This window comes from Rana temporaria, chromosome 4, assembly GCF_905171775.1.
Source record: "Rana temporaria chromosome 4, aRanTem1.1, whole genome shotgun sequence".
Taxonomy (NCBI): domain Eukaryota; kingdom Metazoa; phylum Chordata; class Amphibia; order Anura; family Ranidae; genus Rana; species Rana temporaria.
The window spans coordinates 251,145,503-251,169,002 of record NC_053492.1 but is presented as its reverse complement, the minus strand read 5'-3'; the positions used below and the strand labels follow the sequence as shown (position 1 = coordinate 251,169,002).

The 23,500-nt window shown below is 46.1% G+C and overlaps 1 long non-coding RNA gene across 1 annotated transcript in view; it reads left to right on the top strand.

The window, feature by feature from the left end:
- The first annotated feature begins 2,876 nt into the window (after positions 1 to 2,876).
- Positions 2,877 to 23,500, top strand: part of LOC120935374 — a 60,218-nt gene continuing 39,594 nt past the window's right edge. The window contains exon 1 of the long non-coding RNA XR_005748439.1: positions 2,877 to 3,062. This is a non-coding gene — a long non-coding RNA (uncharacterized LOC120935374). The remainder of the gene's footprint in view (positions 3,063 to 23,500) is intronic.

Below are 23,500 nucleotides of genomic sequence, written 5' to 3'. Positions count from 1 at the left end.
GATTTTAAGTCTGTTATGGCCGCTGAAAATGTGGATTTTATGTCAGCGGCTATGTCAGTCATGTCCTCATATGTGAGGGGCCTGTGGGTTCTGAGTTGGCTCTTACCGGTCTCCTCTGTGGCCGACTGGGAGTCCTCACTGTAGTCTTCCTCCACGTGCGGCGGCGCCATCTTGGTTCTCGTCGTGCCGTTGCGGGAGGCTGACTGATTTTTGAAGATATCAGCGATATCTCTCCCCTTGCAAGCGCCCAGGTTGCAGCGGGATCTTGTGTGTGGGGTGCCGAAAGATTTTCTGTGCATCCTGCGCTGTATTAGTGCCAGAAGACGGGTCTCAGGCTGCGGGTGCGACGGAGCTCTTAGCTTAAGCTGCCGTCTCCATTGCGTGCCAAGCCACGCCCCCTGCATTTACTCTTTTTATCCCATGTAACAGACCACTTAGTAATTTTAATAACACACTTGTTTTTAAACAATATCACACTATCGGAGGCCTCTGTTCTCTCTCTTTCTTCCTATGATTGTGGCTCTATCTGAGGTCTGTATAATCACTCCAGAGAGATAGATTTAGCCCCACACCCAGGAGAGATGAATCGGCTGGAGCTATAACTGCACACAGTTGGGGAAGACGTAGAGAAGAAGGCTGATCTGTAAGAGACCCTTTCAGGCCTATTACCATCTTAAAGGGTTTGTAAAGGATTTTTTTTATTTTTTTTAAATAACAAACATGTTATCCTTACCTCCACTGTGCAGTTTGTTTTGCACAGAGTACCCCCTGATCCATGTCTTCTGGAGTCCCTCAACGGCTGTCTCGGTCCTCCCCACAATTAGTCACCACAGTCATGCGAGAGCTCGCATGGTGGTCACTAATTGCGGGTGCGCTCCCGTGATACAGCGAGTGGGTATGACTCGGCCCTGCCCCACGGCACGTCACGTCACTGGATGTGATTGACAGCAGCGCCAGCCAATGGCTGCGCTGCTCTCAATCCATCCACTCTAGCCAATCAGCGGCCAGGCTGAGCGGCGGAGAGAATATCAGGACCGCGCGGGACTTTCAAGGGGTCAGGTAAGTATAACGGCTCGGGGGGGGGGGGGGCCAACATCAGATGTTTTTTCACCTTAATGCATAGATTGCATTAAGGTGAAAAAATATTTTCCTTTACAACTTCTTTAATGAGGTGAGAGTTCTGGGAGACCAGTGGGAGAACTGGTACCGCCTTCATTAAATATACATATATATATATATATATATATATATATATATATATATATATATATATTTTTTTTAAATGTATGTTTTAACATATTGATGCTAGTTTAATAGAAAATACTTGTTTTATACCTCTGTGTATCTTAAATTGTTATGATACCATTAAAGTACATTAACCTCAACCACAAATTTCTACAAATTATTGGAGGGGATGATAAATGACTATATGCAAGAATTTGCTGAAGATAACAGTATTATTAATAGTAATGAGCATGGGTTTACGAAGGGTTGTTCTTGCTCAGACCAATCTGTTAACATTCTACAAGGAAGTGAGCCGACATCTAGATAGAGGGAGGCCTGTAGATGTGGTGTATCTCTATTTTCCAAAAGCATTTGATACAGTTCCCCATAAATGCTTAATCTACAAGTTGAGGTCTGTTGGCATGGGCCATAGGTTTATTTTTGGATAGTAAACTGGTTACAGGGGTGCATACAAAGGGTAGTGATAAATAATGTAAGTGGAAGGAAAAAAACTACATGCTTTAGATCCACCACCACGGGAATAGAATTCCCAATGAAACATTTTTTCACATGTGCCACCAAGCATATTGTTTACCTCCTCACCTGCCCTTGTGGAAAACAGTACGTTGGTCGTACCATACGGACCTTTTCCACAAGGGTAGGTGAACACATTCCTGTGAGACCGATCTCGCTATTAATATTTTCTCCCTGCCAGTCCTTTGAACATAGGTGGATATGCAGTCCGCTGAGCGGATCCATTCCACTGAAGGTGGTCTTGTGCAGTGATTTGTTGCTTTTCCCATGTTTAAAGTACATTTATAGCCCTGTAGGGGGTGATCTGCTTGGCAGGCCTCATGTATTTGGAGCCTCCTGGGTCATGTGATGACCAGTGAACCTCTATAGAGCGCACGCCGATATTGGGTGGAGCGCATGACACCATCACGCTCCCGCACCACGCTTCCACACGCGTTGCGCAGGCCGAGCGCAGTTTTAGGTGTAGGCGTGGCGTGCGACGTCATTGCGTTCTCACGCTGGCTGACGCAGACTCTGCAGAATTGAGGAAGTGGCGCGTTGTGTAGGACGATGCGCTGTGTTCCAGCTCTTCCTCTTTCACCTGTAAGGGGTGGGGAATTTGGGGGGAAGCATCAGATATCCAGTTTAGGGATTGGACCTACAGTGACTCAACGGGACACATTGGCTATCATCAGCTGGAAGTATTCCACCCATCTACTTCCTGCGTTTGAAGCGCACGCTTCGGCGCATTGGCGGAAGTAATGTTGATTTGGAACGCACGCCGTTGTAACCCGGCGGAGCAGAACGGGGTCTCACGTGAGTAGGCTTGTGGCTTATTTAAGCGCAGGGGAGATGTCGGGTCCAGTTGTACACCCCTGTAGAAGTCTATTTCAGACGAAACCGGTCGGGTACGCTGGTCCTTACCATTTCTCCACTGCGCACTGCTGGACAACACTTTTTACCTTTACCTATTGTGGGTGATTGCTGTGATTTTATATTCTATGTGTACTGCTTTGGATTTAGATTTGAACTTTGCAGGAATCCAGTGTGATTTTTTTGGAATTTTATTACATTTTACATTTTTACGCTATGAGGAGCTTTTTTCCCCTGATTGGAACACATTGGTTTACTATTACAGTGCACGAGATCCGGATTGGAGTGAAATATCTGGCCACGGGTATATCCTGAACATAACGGATACAGACCACGTCCGGGGTAACCAGCTAAAGGGGTTGAAACCTAGACGGTGACCAGAGAGGGCAATCGGCCCATAAGAGCCCTTGAGACCCCCCACCGTACGGTGAGTTGTGGGTCCACACCATCTGGTAAGAGTACCTAACCTTTTTATGTTCCGGGGATTGCATCTTGAAAGATTTACTCTGCCCACGTCCACCTGAGGGGAAATTGCATTCGTACCACCTTTGCGGTGTATGGACTATTCTCTCTATTGGATTGGGACTATATGTATCACTATTTTGAGATTCACACGTTTAATCACATGTTTATTCATTATTACAATTAATGGGTTGTTACAATAGTTTACAGATACTGTTGTAAGTGCACTATTTATATATTTTTATACCTACTCACGTTTGTAGTGGTTTATCATTGGAGGAGTAGGATTGCTCTTACCCAATCACATTCTTTGACTACCACTTGTTATTTATTTGGCTGTCATCTAAGTTCCGCCATACAGGTGGTTCTCTAATTGGCGCTGCACTTGTTTTCTATAAATAATGTGTACTTAGACTGGTCTGGAGTGGTAAGTGGGGTATGCCTTGGAACCAATTCTGTTCATTTTATTCATAATTCATATAGAGAATGGGATACATTGCTCAATGTCAGTTTTTGCGGAAGACACAAAGATAGCAGGGCAATAACTTCACATCAGGATATAGGAATTTTACAGAAAGACCTGAACAAAATAATGGAGATGGCAACTACATGGCTAATGTTGGCAGGCCAGCAGAGGGAGAATGAAATAGTAATGGTGGATGGTCAGCAGTGGTGGCATGAGATGGTTATAGTAGCAGGCCAGCAGCAGTGGCAGGAGATGGTAATGGAGGAAGGCTAGCAGCAGAGGAAGGCGCTGGTAATGGTGGCAGGCCAGCATCAGTAGAAGGAGATGGCAATTATGACAAGACAGAAGCAGTGGGAGGAGCTGGTAATCATTGCAAAAGATTGTAGTGGTGGAATGCTAGCAGAAGTGACAGGAGTGGTAATAGTCAGCTATGACTAAGCATCTATCCATGATGTGAAACATGTTAGCTTTTTTTGTCCCCTATGTCCACTTTTTACCATTGATTGCAGTGTTGCATGAATTTTAGGATGTTACACAGCTTTGGATTTTATCCTTTGTTTATTTTGTTTCAATAAATCGCCTATCAGAGTGCGGCAGTCCAGGAACATTTATTTTTTCCAAGGAGTGGTAATAGTGGCAGGCCAGGGACAATGGCAGATGTTACCAGATTCAAAGCAAAAATTCATTATTTGTAATTTAGTAATTAATGCTGATCCAAGACTGATTCATTTTTATAAAAGTGACTCAGATTTGTTTCTCTGTCACAAAACTGCCCCCTGTATTGACTGCCCCCTATGATCTCACACTGGCCTCATGGAAAGCCAAAAGCTCCATTGTGTACTGTGAAAGCTCTAGCAGTGGTCCAGTCTTGAAACCCAAAAGTCCATAGAGTCTATAGTTAGTAAGGTTGTCCACATACAGCCCTGGATCTCAGATTTCGTTTAGCTTTGATTTTCATAACTCTGCAGATCTGACAATACAAATAAAACAAGATCTCATTACCAGAACCTTTGTTAGACATAACAAATTAATTCTCTAGCAGCTACCAAAAACCTGAAATCTCAGTGTTTGGTAGACTGACCATTCAAAATAAATGTAACATATTTATTTCATAACTTGGATGGCTCAATCAACCTTCTAATACATTGCTGTGGACTTTCAGAGTAACTGTTCATTAACTAAACGTCCTGTACTGTGCAAGAAGAGTTATATGGTGATTATATTCAGTACTTCAAAAGATAAACACTAATAGTTAGACCGTTTTTCAATCAAATAAGCTGTACTTGCGAGCAATGTTCCAAAGCCATTTTACAATTGTCATTAAAATAGAGGCACTCTGTTTCAACTGGATTTTCTTGATTTGATCAAGAGAGATTAAATAAATCAGTGAACAATAATATGAAGCCATTACCACAACTTTTCTGCTCAAGTGGTTTGGCAGCCTTTATCTGCTTCTTCAAACTTCAACAATTACTGACTTCAAAATTAATTATAGAGTTTAATATTTCAGAGTGCATAATAGTTGGCATCTATCACTAAAAACAGAAATTGTTCAAGAGTATCCATTATATAAATTACTTGTATACAGAATGAAACTGTTCATCTAGCCTATAAAACAACACAAAAAGTCTGTACATATCAACATATTTTAGGATGTTGAATGTGTGTGCTTAGATTGGAAATTCGAAATGATAAAAATCTATTGTCCTTCAAATTATTATAGAAATTAGGTTCAGAAATCGTTGCTATATCATGTTTAGGTATTCCTTTAAGTTACTTAAGATGATATCAATACAAACAGAAAAAGTGTTTCTTTTTTTCTTTGTTTTTTTAGCACAGACATAACACATTTTTATTTGTAATCAGGTAATCATGTAATATTGGAAATGTAAATGTTATTTTAACCACCTGCATCCTCTATGCAATTGGCCAGTTCAGGAGAACTGTGAAAAATGTTTTGCAACTTTTATGCTTATGACCCAATTAGGAATGACCTAAGGTTTGGTCAAAACACAGTCTGTCACATGACAGCAAGCCACCATCCCAATCAGCTGTGACAGCGGATTTCCCCACCAGGCAGCCACATGTACCAAAGGGGCAGGGATGTGTGTGACATCATTGACCTAATATGGCAGGAAATTCTATATTTTGACAGTGTTCATTGACACTGAACCTTAGCTCATACTGTACATAGACCTAGGTAGCAGGCACTATCTATCCCACCCCTAGAAGAGATGGCAATGTCTTGGCTAGTTTATTTACACAATCTAACCTAATTGAACTGATATAGGGTTTTACTGTTTTTAATCAGAAAATCTTTTTATTTATTTTTATTTGTAGATAAGCAATAGCAGAAACCATAGGAGAAATGTTTTTATATCCAGCTGACGTTTCTTTGACATAGGCCAGGCTACCCTTATTAGAGTAGAACTTCATGTTTAATTTAAGGATTGTGAGGGAGGGGGGTGGAAAATAAGTCAGTCCAATCAATTTATATAAAATATTAATTCATTTGATTCTATACACAAATTCTAGTAATGCACATTACAACTGTATATTGTTTTAGAATAAACCTAAACCAGAGCCACCAGCCTCTTGTAACTATCAGTAATGATCCGCCCCGTGAACCTCCTCTTGCTCAGCGGGGATCGCTCCGTTAATCCCCGCTGAGCCGGCGGATGACAGGGCGGTCCCCGCACACTGTGCAGGGACCGCCCTGTCTTTTCTCCGCTCTCCCCTATGGGGGGATCGGATGAACATGGACCGTCTGTCCGTGTTCACCCGATCCGCCAGACTGATGGAAAAGTAGGTTTTTCTTCCGTCACACTTTGGCGGGTCGGATGTCAGCGGGCATGTCACCCGCGGCTCCATAGAGGAACACAGAGCGCCTGTTCAGGTCCGCCTAAAAAACTGGCAGGCGGACCTGAATTGGCGCTCCGTGTGAAAGAGCCCTTACTCTGGTGTTAACTGCACATCATTGCTCAGGACTTGATAGCAACAGCAGTGGAACATAATTTGTCAGTGTGGCTGTTACTAAACTTAATTAGGTGGACATTGTGAGAGTTGATACCCCATAACAGGAAGTGGGTTTAGGTCTACTTTAACCACTTAAGCCCCGGACCATTAAGCTGGTCAAAGACCAGACCACTTTTTGCGATTCGGCACTACGTCGCTTTAATTGACAATTGCGCGGTCATGCGAAGTGGCTCCCAAACAAAATTGGCGTCCTTTTTTTCTCACAAGTAGAGCTTTCTTTTGGTGGTATTTGATTACCTCTGTGGTTTTTATTTTGTGTGCTATAAACAAAAATAGAGCGTCAATTTTGAAAAAAAAACAATATTTTTTACATTTTGCTATAATAAATATCCCCAAAAAATATATATAACTTTTTTTTTCTCAGTTTAGGCCGATATGTATTCTTCTACATATTTTTGGTAAACAAAATCGCAATAAGCGTTTATTGATCGGTTTGCACAAAAGTTATGGGGCCAAATCCACAGCCAGCGGCGGAAATTACGTTTTTCTAAACTTATGTCATTTAAGTTACGGCGCCCTAAGTTGGTCTCGTAAGTGCCGTATCCACAGCGCATTTGCGCACAAAATTGCGCTTACGTAACTTAAATTCCGAGGCGTAAGGCGGGGTTATTGCAAGTGGGAAGGAAGTGGGCGTGCTTCATTGTAATGAGCCGTGACCCCATGCAAATGAAGGGCCGGCCGTACTGCGCATGCGCGCACAAATCTGCTTCTTACTGGGCATGTGCAGAACTTTGCTCGGCGCAATCAGTGAGATAGGTAAAAGGCCAAGCATACTTAGTTTGAGGATCGCCCTGTGTGTAAATAGCCCCAGTCAAACACACTTCCCTTGCAAAAGTATTTCCCTGTGTTTCCCTTCCTAGAGCAAGTTGCTTCTGCTCTGAACGTTTGTCAGTGTTTGTTGGTGAGTTGTGTGTGATAGAGAAGTTTTGGAGGAGTATTAGATAGTAGTTGTTGTTTGTTTCTGCTAAGTGTTATTTTTTTTTCTGCTTGGATTTTGTGTTTGTTTTTTTCTGCTTGTATTTTGTGTTTGTTTTTTTCTGCTTGGATTTTGTGTTTGTTTTTTGTGTGTTTGTTTTTGACTTTGTAGTAGCTGTCTGCTTGTGTGTTTTGATTTTTGTTTCTTTGTTGTGTGTGATTTTTTGTTTGTTTGTCCTGTGAGTTTCTTGTTGCTGAGTGGTGTCTGTGATGGCACCCAAGCGCAGGAAGCTTAATTTTACCCATGTGGAGAAGCAAATCCTTGCCAGGTCCATCGTCTGATATGGGCGCTTTTTACATGGGCCTGAGAGCCGGAACACCTCCCCGGCCCAAAGGAAGAAGATATACCAAAAAATTACAGATCAGATAAATGCGGCGGGGGGGAGACAAGGACCCCCGCTGGCATACAGAAAAAGATCAATGATCTGAGGAGCGTGGTCCGCGATAAGGTGGCCAAGCTCACTGCCCATAGGAGGGGCACTGGAGGAGGGGGACCATGCCCCATCCGGCTGACTGAGGAGGAATGGGCAGTGGCCCGGTGTTTCCAGCCAGAGCAGGTGGTGGGCCTGCGTGGCTTTGACTCTGATGTTCCTGTGGGGCCAGGTAAGTTTTGTTTTTTCTATCTGGTGATTAGCATGTGTGGGTGGGGGAAGGGAAGATGTGCCAAGTGTGTGGATCCTCAAACCTGTGATTGTTTGGTGTCCTCCACAGATGACCAGGAGATTGCTGGCCCATCAGGCCAGGAGGTTGCCGGCCCATCAGCCCAGGAGGATGCTGGGCCATCAGGCCAGGCTGCTGCACCACCCCAAGGACAGGAGGCTGCTGAGGATTCCCCAGGGGAGGGGAGTGGCCAAACCTCCCCTCATGAGGAGGATGAGGGGGAGGGGGAGGAGGATGAGGGGGAGGAAGAAGAAAACCTGCAGCTTGGCAGGGAAATCCTTCTGGCCTCAGAGCTAATGACATTTGAGGATACCCTTGAGGCTACCCCAGAGGCTACCCCAGAGGCTGGCAGCAGTCAGGCCACCATCAGGGGTAGCCCCTCCCACTCCTCCCCCAACAGGCTGCAACCCACAAGGGTCACTCTCTCCCCTCCTCCAGAGCCACAAGCCTCAGGGGCAGGCAGGATGGCGACCCAGGAGACCAGGGGGGTGTTTGAGCATCTGCCGGCCAGTCTGCAGAAGGACAATGCCCGGAAGACCCGCAGTCTGGGTGAGATACAAAAAAGTATCAACAAGATGGAGCACAGCCTGGGTGCAATGAGGGAGTCACTTGGTGATGTGGCCACAAACACTTTGGGGGTCATCACCTGTTTGTGGGACCTGAAGACCGCCACAACAGGCGTGGCCCAGGAGGTGACTGCCCTGACCCAGGCTGTGCAGGACAATACCCGGGCTGTGCATGACAATACCCGGGCTGGCCAGGCCAATACGGCTGCCATCACTGGCTGTCTGAACAGAATAGCAGTGGCCTTGGAGGGCAGGTCAGCAGGAGGACAGACACCAGGGGAGGCTCCTTCTTCCCCTGCTCACTCACCCCCCCATGAAGATACTCCCTCCCCTGCTCACACCCCCCCTGTGAAGATCCTCCAGTTGGCCGTGCCCGTGGCTGTGGCCGTGCCCATGCCCGTGCCCTTGGGCAGCCCAGACGGAGCACTCGCCGCAGGAATTAATTAGCAGGGGTACATTTTATTTTTTTTGTTTTATTTTTTTATGATTTAGTTTATTATACTGTACTTATGATTTGGTTTATGTGTGTGAATGATGTGTGAATGTGGGGGGGTGGCATTCCTGATAAAATAAGGGTGTCACCCTCAGTTTTGGTGGAGAAGGGATCCCCAGGACCAGGGAGAAGTGATCCCAGGTTCCTGAATGGTGTATGAATGCACAGTGACATAATTGGAGCCGTGGCGTGGCGTTACTGCTCCCAAGTGCCAAGGGGGGGGTACTTGGATCTAATCCAATTTGATGTGCATGTGATGTGTCTGTGCTAGGGACCACAGTGGTGTGCATTCATGCATTCTCATTGTGACATAATTAATCTGCGTTTACTAGGAATAAAAAACATTCTCATTGTGACATTATTCATGTGCGTTTACTGTGAAAAGAAACATTCTCATTGTGACATAATTAATGTGTGTTTACTGTGAAAACAAATATTATCATTGTGACATTATTCATGTGCGTTTACTGTGAAAAAATGCCTTCTGCGAGGCATCTCTTGGCTGCCCTCAGCAGACCGGGTAGAGTGGGTTAGGGGGGGAATGCCTGGGTGGGGGGTCAGGTCAGCACGTATGTCAATCTGCAGTCCCCTTCTCATGGCAAAGTTGTGCAGCACGCAACATGCACCGATGATCTGGCACACAAAGTCTGGGGAATACAACAATGTACCCCCAGACTTATCCAGGCATCTGAAGCGGGACTTCAGCAGCCCAAATGTGCGTTCCACAACTGCCCGGGTGCGAATATGAGCCTCGTTGTAGCGTTGCTCTCCTGGGGTTTGGGGGTTCCTGAATGGGGTCATCATATGTGGTCCCAGGGCATATCCAGAGTCACCTGGAAGGGAAAAGACAGAAGGATATTAGTCATGCATGTGCCCCTTGTGATGTCTGCATCATGGGGGGGGGCATACCTGACACCCATGTCACTCACCAATCAGCCAGCTGTCTCCATACATGTTCTGTTCCAAATCTCGGGAGATTTTGGTCTGCCGGAATATATAGCTGTCATGGCAGGATCCCGGGAATTTGGCACAGACATGCCAGATGATGCCATGGGCATTCACAATTACCTGGACATATATGGAATGACAGTTTTTCAGATTCCGGAACAGGTGCTCTGTCTCATGGGGGGGCTGGAGAGCCACATGGGTACAATCAATGGCCCCGATGGTCCGTGGGAATCGGGCAATGTTGTAAAAGTCCGTCATGGTTTGCAATCGCTGGTCCTCCTGGGTGGGTTTTTGAAATTGATTGGCCATGCGTCTCAGTATTGCAGGGACTACTTGATGGACACACCTGCTCATGGAGGATTGTGCCATCCCAGCCAGACCTCCACTTGTGCATTGGAAAGACCCAGTGGCAAGAAACTGCAGTGTTGCCATTACTTTGACGAGAGGTGGCAGGGCATGGGATCGTTGGGTTGGGGTGGTGAGATCATCCTGCAGGATTCTGGTTAATTCCAGGATGGCTTCCCGGTTAAAACAGAAGTTGCCATAGACCTCATAAGCAGGCATGCCAAAGAGATCTCGGCGTGGGCGGTATACCCTCTCCTGTGCCCTCCTCCTCTGTGCCCTCCTCCTTCTTTGTGCCTCTAAAGTAGCGAGTGCTGCTAGGATCATGGATGGCCCGGGCATGTTGGCAGACAGTTTAAAGTCCAGCAAATAAGTGTTCTCAGCTTTTCCTCAATGCTGTTGCTTCAGCAGACCTTTACACAGCATGTGTAAAATTAGGGCTGCTTTTATAACGTGTAAATTTGCGCAGGGAAACTAACAGGTGCGCACAGGGCGTAATCTACGGCGCACACACTTAATTATGTGGATCGCCCTATCTCCCTCATTTGCATCTTTGCCTATCAAAAACAGCGGCGTGACTAGCGTAATTTGCGTCCGAGGATGCGCCGGTGTAATCATTTTAGATAGGACGGAAAATCCGGATTTTAATGCGTAACTCGTTTTGAGGATCGGGCGCAAAGATACGCGCGGAGTAAAATTAGAAATCTCGAGTTAAGTCGGCGCATCTGCTTTGTGGATTTGGCCCATAGTGCCTACAAAATAGGGGATAGTTTTATGGCATTTTTATTAATTTTTTTTTTTTACTAGTAATGGCGGCGATCAGCGATTTTTATCGTGACTGCGACATTATGGTAGACACATCGGACACTTTTGACACATTTTTTGACCATTGTAATTTTTACAGCGATCAGTGCTATAAAAATGCATTGATTATTGTGAAAATTACACTGGCAGTGAAGGGGTTAACCACTAGGTGGCGCTGTAGGGGTTAAGTTTCCCTAGGGAGTGATTCTTACTCTTAGGGGGGCGTTGTTTACAAACGCATTCCCCTGTTCTGCCTTTGCCGACCGCAATCGCGGGCAGCCTGGGAACATCGAGTTCCTGGGACCCGCGAACACGCTCACGAGGCATGCTCGCCCACCGGGAGGCAAATTTAAAGGGACGTACCTGTACACCAATCTGCCTGCCCGTGCCATTCTGTTGACGTACATCTGCGTGCGGTGGTCGGCAATAGGTTAATAGGAATGTATGTTTTAATATATGTTTTAATTCATCAAAAGGATTAATTTTTAGTAGGGATAGGCCAAGCACCCCCCGATTCAGTTTGCACCAGAACACCTCGAACAGGTAAAAAGTTCTAGCGAACATGCAAACCCTATTAAAGTCTATGAGACACGGATATGAAAAATCAAAAGTCCTAATTTTAAAGGCTTATATGCAAGTTATTGCCATAAAAAGTGTATGGGGACCTGGGTACTGCCCTAGGGGACATGTATCAATGCTAGGGTTGTCCCGATACCACTTTTTTAGGACCGAGTACAAGTACCGATACTTTTTTTCAAGTACTCGCCGATACCGAATACCGATACTTTTTTTAAAATGTGTCCCCAAATGCAGCCATGTCCCCCACGAATGCAGCCATGTCCCCCACATATGCAGCCATGTCCCCTACAGATGCAGCCATGTCCCCCACAGATGCAGCCATGTCCCCCACAGATGCAGCCATGTCCCCCACAGATGCAACCATGTCCCCCACATATGCAGCCATTTCCCCCACATATGAAGCCATGTCCCCCACATATGCAGCCATGTCCCCCACATATGCAGCCATGTCCCCCACATATGCAGCCATGCCCCCCCCACATATGCAGAGATGTCTCCCATATATGCAGCCATGTCCCCCACATATGCAGCCATGTCCCCCACATATGCAGCCATGTCCCCACATATGCAGCCATGTCCCCCACATATGCAGCCATGTCCCCCATATATGCAGCCATGTCCCCCATATATGCAGCCATGTCCCTCACATATGCAGCCATGTCCCCCCACATATGCAGCCATGTCTCCCTATACCTAGATACCGCCGCTGCCTAGCTAATCAGCGTGCGGGGAACATTACAGCTTTCATTTGAATAGCTGTGTGTGCCGCGCCGCATATAGACACTCCCCCTTGCTCGGGATTGGACAGGTGATCTGCACTTTGATAGACAGATCACCCATCCAATCCCGAGCAAGGGGGGGTGTCTATACGCGGCGCGGCGGGTAACAGACAGCTATTCAAATGAAAGATGTAATGTTCCCCGCACGCTGATTAACTAGGCGGCAGCGTTGCGTTATTCGGCCGCGGCGGAGGCGGCGGCAGCGACGGGTAGTATCGGATCTGGCATCGGGGGCATTTGCGGGAGTACAAGTACAACTCCTGCAAATGCTCAGTATTGGTCACGATACCGATACTGGTATCGGTATCGGGACAACCCTAATCAATGCAAAAAAATGTTTTTAAAATTATCGTTTTTTCAGGAGCAGTGATTTTAATGATGCTTAAAGTGAAACAATAAACATTTTATATTCCTTTAAATATCTTGCCTGGAGGGTCCCCTTAGTTTGCCTGTAAAGTGCACATCTCTGCGATGTGTAGAACATGCCGCAGCAACAATGACATTTGCTTGCGGCTGTAATGTATTGCCAGCTCCTGGCAATATAGATGAAAAAAATTGGCACGGGGTCCCCCCCAAAATCCATACCAGACGCTTATACAAGCATGCAGCCTGAACCATACCAGGCCACATGCCCTCAACATAGGGGGGTGGGTGCTTTGCACTCCCCATACCCCAAAGCACCTTGTCCCCATGTTGATGGGGACAAGGGCCTCTTTTTGACAACCCTGGCCAGTAGTTGTCAGGGTCTTTGGGTGGGGGGTTTATATGAATATGGAAACCCCCTTTAACAAGGGGGCCCCAGATCATGGCCCCCGTGTGAATGGGTATCTGGTACATTGTACCTTTACCCATTCACTAAAAAAGTGTCAAAAAGTGAAAACCGCACGAGACAGTTTTTGACAATTCCTTTATTAAAAATAAAAAAGTGTCCCGCGATGTATATCCATCATCAATAACACTGCCCGATGGACCCAAAAAATAGAAAAAACACAAAAGCTCTGCCTATATGTGAGGCCTCGCGGTGACTGCTCTCTCTTGGCTTTGACAGCTGTTATATAGGCTAGGGTGGGCCACCCGCTGACGTAACTGATTGTCCCTGCCCCCTTTGACATCACATGACATCACATGATGTCAGAAGGGGGTGGGCTCACTCGGTTACATCACCGGGTGTTCCGCCCTTGCCATATAACAGCTGTCAAAGCAAACAGACAGCAGGCGTCGGGAGACCTCCCATGGAGGTGGAGATTTTTTTTCTTCTATTTTTCGGGTCTGTGGGGTGGCATGATTGAAGATGGATGTACATGGACACTTTTTTATTTTTTAATAAAGGAATTTTAAAAACTATCTCTTGTGGTTTTTACTTTTTGACACTTTTTTTGGTGAATGGGTAGATGTACAATGTACACAATATCCATTTACATAGGGGGGAGGGATCTGGGGGCCCCCTTATTAAAGGGGGCTTCCAGATTCCGATAAGACCCCTGCCCACAGAGCCCGACAAAAACCGGCCAGGGTCGTCGGGAAAGCACCCTCCTCATGTTAAGGGCAAGCAGCCTGGTATTGTTCAGGAGGGGGGTGCTCGCATGTCCCCTCCCTTTCCTGGCCTGCCAGGCTGCATGATCAGATAAGGGTCTGGTATGAATTTAAGGGGGGACCCCACGCCATTGTTTTTTACATTTTGGCATGGAACTCCCTTTAAAATCTATACCAGACCCGAAGGGCCTGGTATGGATTTTGGGGTGGACCCCAAGTTAATATTTTTCTTAATTCTGACATAGGGTTCCCATTAACCACTTCAATACACTGTATTATATACTCACCACTGCACTATATACTCTTCACTGTATTATATATAGTACACTGATGCCACTATATACAGTAGGTGACCGCGATATTGTGTCAATCTCGCTCCCTTTCTCGGCGAGATTGACCACCTACGAGCCCTGTCGCGGGAGCCAGCACCGAGCCGGCTCGCCGCGATGGGAAAAAGCCGTCATAGAAGCGACGGGGATCCGACTTGGATTCCCGCCAATTCTAGCCCCGGCGTTGGGTATGAATCATGAGGGGGAACTCCACGCCAAATTTTAAATAAAAAATCGGCATGGGTCCCCCCCCAGGGGCATACCAGGCCCTTAGGTCTGGTATGGATTGTAAGGAGAACCCCCTACACCGAAAAAACAGCATGGGGTTCCCCCACAATCCATATCAGACACGTATCCAAGCACGCCGCCCGGCCGGTCAGGAAAGGAGTGGGGACGAGAGAGTGTCCCCCCTCCTGAGCCGTACCAGGCTGCATGCCCTCAACATGTGGGGGTTAGGTGCTCTGGGGCAGGGGGGCGCCCTGCGGTTCCCCCCACCCCAAAGCACCCTGTCCCCATGTTGATAAGGACAGGGCCTCTTCCCGACAACCCTGGCCGTTGGTTGTCGGGGTCTGTGGGAGGGGGGCTTATCGGAATCTGGGAGCCCCCTTTAATAAGGGGGCCCCCAGATACCGGCCCCCCACCCTGGTGAATATGGGGTACATTGTACCCCTACCCATTCACCTGGAAGAAAAATGTCAATAAAATAAACACACAATACAGGGTTGATGGGACTGTGAGGTCATAAGAGGCCTATATAAATCGGTGTGAGCCGCGTACCCGGCATTACAGCGGGAGGAAGCGACACGTCAACATATGAAGAAAAGAATAAGGCGGAAGATGGCAAAGAAGAGCGGGCTGCGCCGCTGCTAGTAAGAGAGCTAAAAAGAAGATAGCAGCGGCCAGCCCCGAAGAAGGCATCGGAGAGCGAGCGGGAGAAGAACCAGGGAGCACCGAGGCACAGCGGAGAGCGGAGAAGATGGAAGAAGACCCCCCGGAGAGTGGAGAAGACCCCCTGGAGAGTGGAGAAGACCCCCCGGAGAGTGGAGAAGACCCCCCGGAGAGCGGAGAAGACCCCCGGGGCTGACTAATAAATTATTTTAAAACCCTGTGTTGTGTGTTAATTTTATTGACATTTTTCTTCCAGGTGAATAAAAGGGGGCTCCCAGATTCCGATAAGCCCCCCTCCCGCAGACCCCAACAACCAACGTCCAGGGTTGACGGGAACAGGCCCTGTCCTTATCAACATGGGGACAGGGTGCTTTGGGGTGGGGGGCCGCAGAGTACCCAACCCCCCCATGTTGAGGGCATGCGGCCTGGTACAGCTCAGGAGGGGGGGTGTTCGCTCGTCCCCACTCCTTTCCTGACCAGCCGGGCGGCGTGCTTGGATACGGGTCTGGTATGGATTGTGGGGGAACCCCCACGCCGTTTTATCGGCATAGGGGGTTCTCCTTACAATCCATACCAGACCTAAGGGCCTGGTATGCCCCAGGGGGGGAACCCATGCCGGTTTTTTATTTAAAATTTGGTGTGGAGTTCCCCCTCATGATTCATACCAAACGCCGCGGCTAGAATTGGCGGGAATCCAAGTCGGATCCCCGTCGCTTCTATGACGCGCTCGCTGGAATGTGCTTTTCCTATTCCAGCAAGTGCGAGATGTTGGCACCATTTCAGCGTTATGCCGTCTTGCTGGAAACACATTCTCGGAGACAGGTACTGTACTCTGTACTGAATTAGATATACCACATTGACTGCACTATATACTCTGAACTGTATTATATATACTACACTGACTGCACTATATACTCTCCACTGTATTACATAAACTACACTGACTGCACTATAAACTCTCCACTGTATTATATATACTACACTGACTGCACTATATACTCTGAACTATATTATATATACAACACTGACTGCAATATATACTCTGAGCTGTATTATATATATATTACACTGACTGCACTATATACTCTTAATTGTATTATATAGTCTACACTGACTGGCTGCACACTACACTAACTACCCTGCCTAATCTCCATTCATTCCCTATATACGGCCGCTGTGAATGCCACAACCTTATATTGTGTGGGGCGTGGACTTGACCCCTGAGCCATGATTGGCACCCTGCCTTTGGCCAATCATGGCTCTCAAAGCACATTGCGCTGTGATTGGCCAGAGCATACAGGTCAGGAGCATGCTTTGGCCAATCAGCAGCTGTCAATGCACTGCGATCTCGCAGTGCATTATGAGGCGCTCTGTGGCGGGCGAACGTCCCGCGAGCACCACGTATGTTTGTTTGTTCTACACTTCCGTTCCATTCAAACATCGGGACCATCCCTAACTTTTAGTAAATTAAATGAAAATATATTCAATATGAATATTTCATATGTATTGTTTTTAGCCAGCAAGCATTTAAGTCACATTTTATGTGTTTACAAGGCTAGTCGCATTTACTCTTCTGAGAAAAATCACTTGTTTACTGTGCTCAATGGATTAAACTTAAACTACCCACAGAGCTGAATGGTTTCAATGATCAGCACAGCTCCCTACTTGGATGTTTTTGTCTTTTATTGGTCTAGAATTTAATCACAGGGGATTTATTTATTTGTTTTACACTGACCAATGAAAATAGAAACTATAATGACAAAGTGAAAACAGATCTCTGCAAAGTGACTTAAATTAATTACAATGAAAAGACACAAAAAAAAAAAAAACGAATTGAAAAATTAAATATCTACTGTACGTTGGTATGCTGCATTCTCAGATTTTTAACGCGTATACACGATCGGTCAATCTGATGAGAACGGTCCGATGGACCGTTTTCATCAGACCAAACCGAACGTGTGTAGGCCCCATCAGTTATTTATCCATCAGTTAAAAAATTTGAAACTTGTTTTAACCACTTAATCACCACCTCATAGCCGAAATACGGCTACAAGGCGGTCGCTTAACTCTGGGAGGACGTCCATGGACGTCCTCCCAGAATCGTGCTCCCGCGCGCCCCTTGGGGCGCGCACACGGGAGTGTCTGTGACCAGAGGACCCGGCGCATCACGGATCGCGGTAAATTGCTGCTGATAGCGGCCGTTTACCACGTGATCGCTCCATCCAATGACGGAGCGACCACATGTAAACAAACCGGCATCATTTGATGATGCCGGTTCCTCCCTCCTCTCTCTGTACCGATCGGTACAGTGTGAGAGGGGGGAGCGCCGGTGTCAGCAGCGCTGTGGATGGATCTGTGACTATTGCAGTCACAGATCCATCCATCCCTGCTCAGCCATCCCTGCAAACCCTGCCCCAATACTGTGCAATACCCCCTACAATACTGTGAAATACCCCCTGCAATACTCTGCAATACCCCCTGCAATACTCTGCAATACCCCCTGCAATACTCTGCAATACCCCCTGCACTAATACTCTGCAATACCCCCTGCAATACTCTGCAATACCCCCTGCAATACTCTGCAATACCCCCTGCAATACCCCCTGCAATACTCTGCAATACCCCCTGCGCTAATACTCTGCAATACCCCCTGCGCTAATACTCTGCAATACCCCCTGCGCTAATACTCTGCAATACCCCCTGCGCCAGTACTCTGCAATACTCCCGCACAATACTCAGCAATACCCCCGCTCAATACTCAGCAATACCCCCCGCACAATACTCTGCAATACCCCCGCACAATACTCTGCAATACCCCCGCACCAATACTCTGCAATACCCCCACACAATACTCTGCAATACCCCCCGCACAATACTCTGCAATACCCCCGCACAATACTCTGCAGTACCCCCGCACCAATACTCTGCAATACCCCCGCACCAATACTCTGCAATACCCTCGCACCAATATTCTGCAGTTCCCTCGCACCAATACTCTGCAATACCCTCGCACCAATACTCTGCAATACCCCCGCACCAATACTCTGCAATACCCTGCACCAATACTCTGCAATACCCCCACACCAATACTCTGCAATACCACGCACCAATACTCTGCAATACAATGCAGTCACAGATCCATCCATCCCTGCTCAGCCATCCCTGCAACTCCTGCCCCAATACTGTGCAATACCCCCTACAATACTGTGAAATACCCCCTGCAATACTCTGCAATACCCCCTGCAATACTTTGCAATACCCCCTGCAATACTCTGCAATACCCCCTGCAATACTCTGCAATACACCCTGCGCTAATACTCTACAATACCCCCTGTGCTAATACTCTGCAATACCCCCTGCGCTAATACTCTGCAATACCCCCTGCGCTAATACTCTGCAATACCCCCTGCACCAGTACTCTGCAATACCCTCTGCACAATACTCTGCAATACCCCCGCACAATACTCTGCAGTACCCCCGCACCAATACTCTGCAATACCCCCGCACCAATACTCTGCAATAACCCCACACAATACTCTGCAATACCCCCCGCACAATACTCTGCAATACCCCCGCACAATACTCTGCGGTACCCCCGCACCAATACTCTGCAATACCCCCGCACCAATACTCTGCAATACCCTCGCACCAATACTCTGCAATACCCTCGCACCAATACTCTGCAATACCCCCGCACCAATACTCTGCAATACCCCCGCACCAATACTCTGCAATACCCCGCACCAATACTCTGCAATACCCCCGCACCAATACTCTGCAATACCCACGCACCAATACTCTGCAATACCCCCCGCACAATACTCTGCAGTACCCCCGCACCAATACTTTGCAATACCCCCGCACCAATACTCTGCAATACCCCCACACCATACTCTGCAGTACTCCCGCACCAATACTCTGCAGTACTCCCGCACCAATACTCTGCAGTTCCCCCGCACCAATACTCTGCAATACCCCCCGCACAATACTCTGCAATACCCCCCGCACAATACTCTGCAATACCCCCGCACAATACTCTGCAATACCCGGACATCATATGACGTCCTTGACTTTGTGCAGGGATATCTGAATGATGCCTGCAGCTACAGGCATCATTCATATATCCTCTTTTTCAGACGGCGATTCTCTACACCATAAGAATAATCATGTCGGCTGTTCCGCCTCTTGATTGTTCTTATGGGAGGTGAAAGGGGACGTCACCCCTCCCTTCTCCCTCCGGTGCTTCTTCCGACTCACCGCTAGGATCGAAGCCAGGATCTTTTTTTTTTTTTTTTTTTTTTTTCAGGCTTCCCAGCCTAGAGGTGAGATGTGGGGTCTTATTGACCCCATATCTCACTGTAAAGGACCTATCATGCTATATTCCTATTACAAGGGATGTTTACATTCCTTGTAATAGGAATAAAAGTGATCAAAACATTTATTTTTGGGGAAAAACATGTCAAACTAAAATAAATAAAGTAAAATTAACAATAAAAAAAAGAAAAATGTTTTAAAGCGCCCCTGTTCCTGTGTGCTCGTATACAGAAGCGACTGCACTCGTAAGTCCCACCCACATATAAAAACGGTGTTCAAACCACACATGTGAGGTATCGCTGTGAACGTTAGAGCGAGAGCAGTAATTTTGGCCCTAGACCTCTTCTCCAACTAAAAAGATGTAACCAGTAAAAATATTTAAAGATTCACCTATGGGGATTTTTAAGTAGCGAAGTTTGGCGCCATTCCACAAGCGTGTGCAATTTTGAAGGGTGACATGTTGGGTATCTATTGACTCGGCGTAACTTCATCTTTCATATTATGCAAAAACATTGGGCTAACTTTAATGTTTTTTTTTTTTTTTAAAGCACAAAACCGTTTTATTTCCAAAAAAAAAACGCATTCGAAAAATTGCTGCGAAAATAACGTGCGCGATAAAAAGTTGCAACAACCACCATTGTATTCTTTAGGGTTTTTGCTAAAAAAGCATATATAATGTTTTGGGGTTCTATGTAATTTTCTAGCAAATAAATGATGATTTTTCCATGTAGGAGAGGAATGTCAGAATTGGCCTGGGTGCTCCAGAACGCCTCAAGGTGCGAATTTTGCAAAGAATTGTGGGGAAAAATGACAACTTCAAAAAACTCACCATGCCTCTTTCTAAATACCTTGGAATGTCTTCTTTCCAAAAAGGGGTCATTTGGGGGGTATTTGTACTTTTCTGGAATGTTAGGGTCTCAAGAAACGAGAGAGGCCGTCAGTACTTCAGGTGTGATCAAATTGATCAATTTTCAGTAATTGGTACCATAGCTTGTAGACCCTATAACTTTCACCCAGACTAAATAATAACCATTCATTTGGTTACAGTGTTGTATGACTGAGTTATTGTCATTCAAAATGTGAGAGCACCGAAAGCTGAAAATTGGTCTGGTGATTAAGGGGGATTTCGTGCCTGGTGGTCAAGTGGTTAAAATTAACCGATGGATACCTAACCGAAAAAAAATGATCGTTTGTAGGCACGTCCATCGGTTAAAAATCCATGCATGCTCAAACTAAATTAGGGGACGGGAGCGCTTGTTCTGTTAAAACTAGCATTCGTTATGGAGATAGCACATTCATCACGCTATAACAGACAGAAAAGCGCGAATCATCTTTTACTAACACAAAATCAGCTAAAGCAGCCCCAAGGGTGGCGCCATTGAATTTGAACTTCCCCTTTATAGTGCTGTTGTACGTTGTTTACGTGACCGCGTTCTGACACGATTGACCATCAGTCAGCTTCATCGGTTAACTGATGGAAAAATCCATCAGACCGTTCTCATCGGATTGACCGATTGTGTGTACAGGGCAGGGCATAAGGGTCTAGTATGGATTTTCAGGGGAACTGATTGCAATTTTCTTTTTGTCTTTTTGCATGGATTCCACTAAAACGTGTACCAGACCTTTTCTGGGGTACCTTATGCTTTAAAAAAATTGGTTGAGGTAGCCCCTTAAAATTCGTACTCTACTCAAAGGATCTGGTATGCGTTTTGGGGGAAACTATTTTTCTCATGCTGTAGGATGGGATGCGCTACAGCAAAAATTATACTTACAAAGAAAAAAATAAAACATTTTAAATTGCCAGCAAAGTAAACTGTATAGACAGCTTCTTATTAGGAGTCTGATAAGTATGTTGGGGGCCCTTTGAGGTCTGTATGTTGTTTTTTTCTTTAAAGTGGGAGATGTAATTTGGCAGCAGTTTAAAACTTTTTTTTTTTCAATTTAAATGTCAGTGCATAAAAACCTTTGCTACCGGTCACGTGGATGTACCGTATTTATCTGCGTATAACGCACACTTTTTTCCTATGAAAACAGAGGGTAAACAGTGCCTGCGCATTATACGCCGATATCATGTTCTACCAGCAGGGGGCGGGGATCGGGACCTGGCCCTGGAACAGCGCTCTCTGCATAGTCTAAAGTTAAAAAAAAAGTCACTTGCCAGCCCCTTGTACACGGCTCTTCCTCTGTCAGCCTCATTGTAAAACAAAGCTTGTAAATGTCTATATAGCTCCGTTTTTTCAGGCTGCTCTCCTCCTCCTAGTGTAGCTTTGATTGGAGGAGAAGAGCAGTCACATGCCCATCAGAGGAGAGAAGTCATGTGACCAGATCAGTGAAAAAAAAGGAGCTATTGAGGTAAATGGAAGCTTTGTTTTTGCAATAGGGGACACAGGAGGAGCAGTGTGGAAGGGGCTGACAGTGATTTTTTTTACTTAACTGTAGAGAATGTTGGCTGCACTGTCCTAGGAGACTGGGGGTCTCCTGGGAGTGCAGGGGGGCTGTGTACTGGATGGGGGGATTGTATAATGGATGGGGGCTGTATACTGGGGAGGGGGGAATGTATACTGGGGAGAGGGGCTGTATAATGGATGGGGGGCTGTGTACTGGATGGGGGGGATGTACAATGGATGGGGGCTGTATACTGGGGAGGGGGGCTGTATAATGTGTGGGGGGATGTATAATGTATGGGGGGGGCTGTGTACTGGATGGGGGGATGTATAATGGAGGGGGGCTGTATACTGGATGGGGGGGATGTATCATGTATGGGGGGGCTTTGTACTGGATGGGGGGATGTATAATGGAGGGGGGCTGTATACTGGATGGGGGGGATGTATAATGGATGGGTGAGGCTTGTACTGTAAAGGGTGCTGAGAAAACATTTTTTCCTTAAACTCCCCTCTTAAAATTGGGGTGCGTGTTATACGCCGATAAATACGGTAGTTCCCCCTTCCCCCATGCTATGTTTTGACACCCTTTACCTATAGTCCAGAAAATGGGCACTTTTAATTTGAAAGATTCAGCTTTTATTGATTTCATCTTTGAATTTTGGATGACAAAGCATACCCAGGGCAGTCATTAATAATTAATAATCCAACTATCAAATATAAAAAAGAACTTGAAAAAATAGTCCATTTAGGGACTAAAAAGGTAATATTAAATAAAAAAGAAGCAAAGTATCTTATCCCCGAGTCATGCAGAATTCCAGTGATCTATACCATCCCCGAAATTCAGAAGGACAAAGAAATCCGGGAAGACCCATTGTAAATGGGATAGACTTCTTAACAGCAAGGATGGGGCAATATCTTGATAATTTTATCTAACCAGCCGTACAACAAACAAAAGCTTATCTCAAGGATACAAAGCATGTGCTTCAATTATTAGACACTATACCAGTATCAGAGGGAGGGACTCTACTGGCAACTGCCAATGTATCTTCCATTTACACTATAGTGCAGCACCATCAAGCCTCCTGTGCATCAACTAAATGGCTGTTAAGAGAATACAGTTCATTGATATGTAAACAAAGAAAATATCTCATTAATATCTGTATTGAATTCTGTCTTAAATATAATTATTTCTGGCATGATTAATTTTATTAAAAGCAAGTTACCGGTATAGCCATGGGTGCAAAAATTTGCGCCCAGTGTGGCCAATGTCTTTATAGCACAATGGGAAGAGGAAGAGGTTTATAAAGATTCACCAGCAGAATTGACCTTATA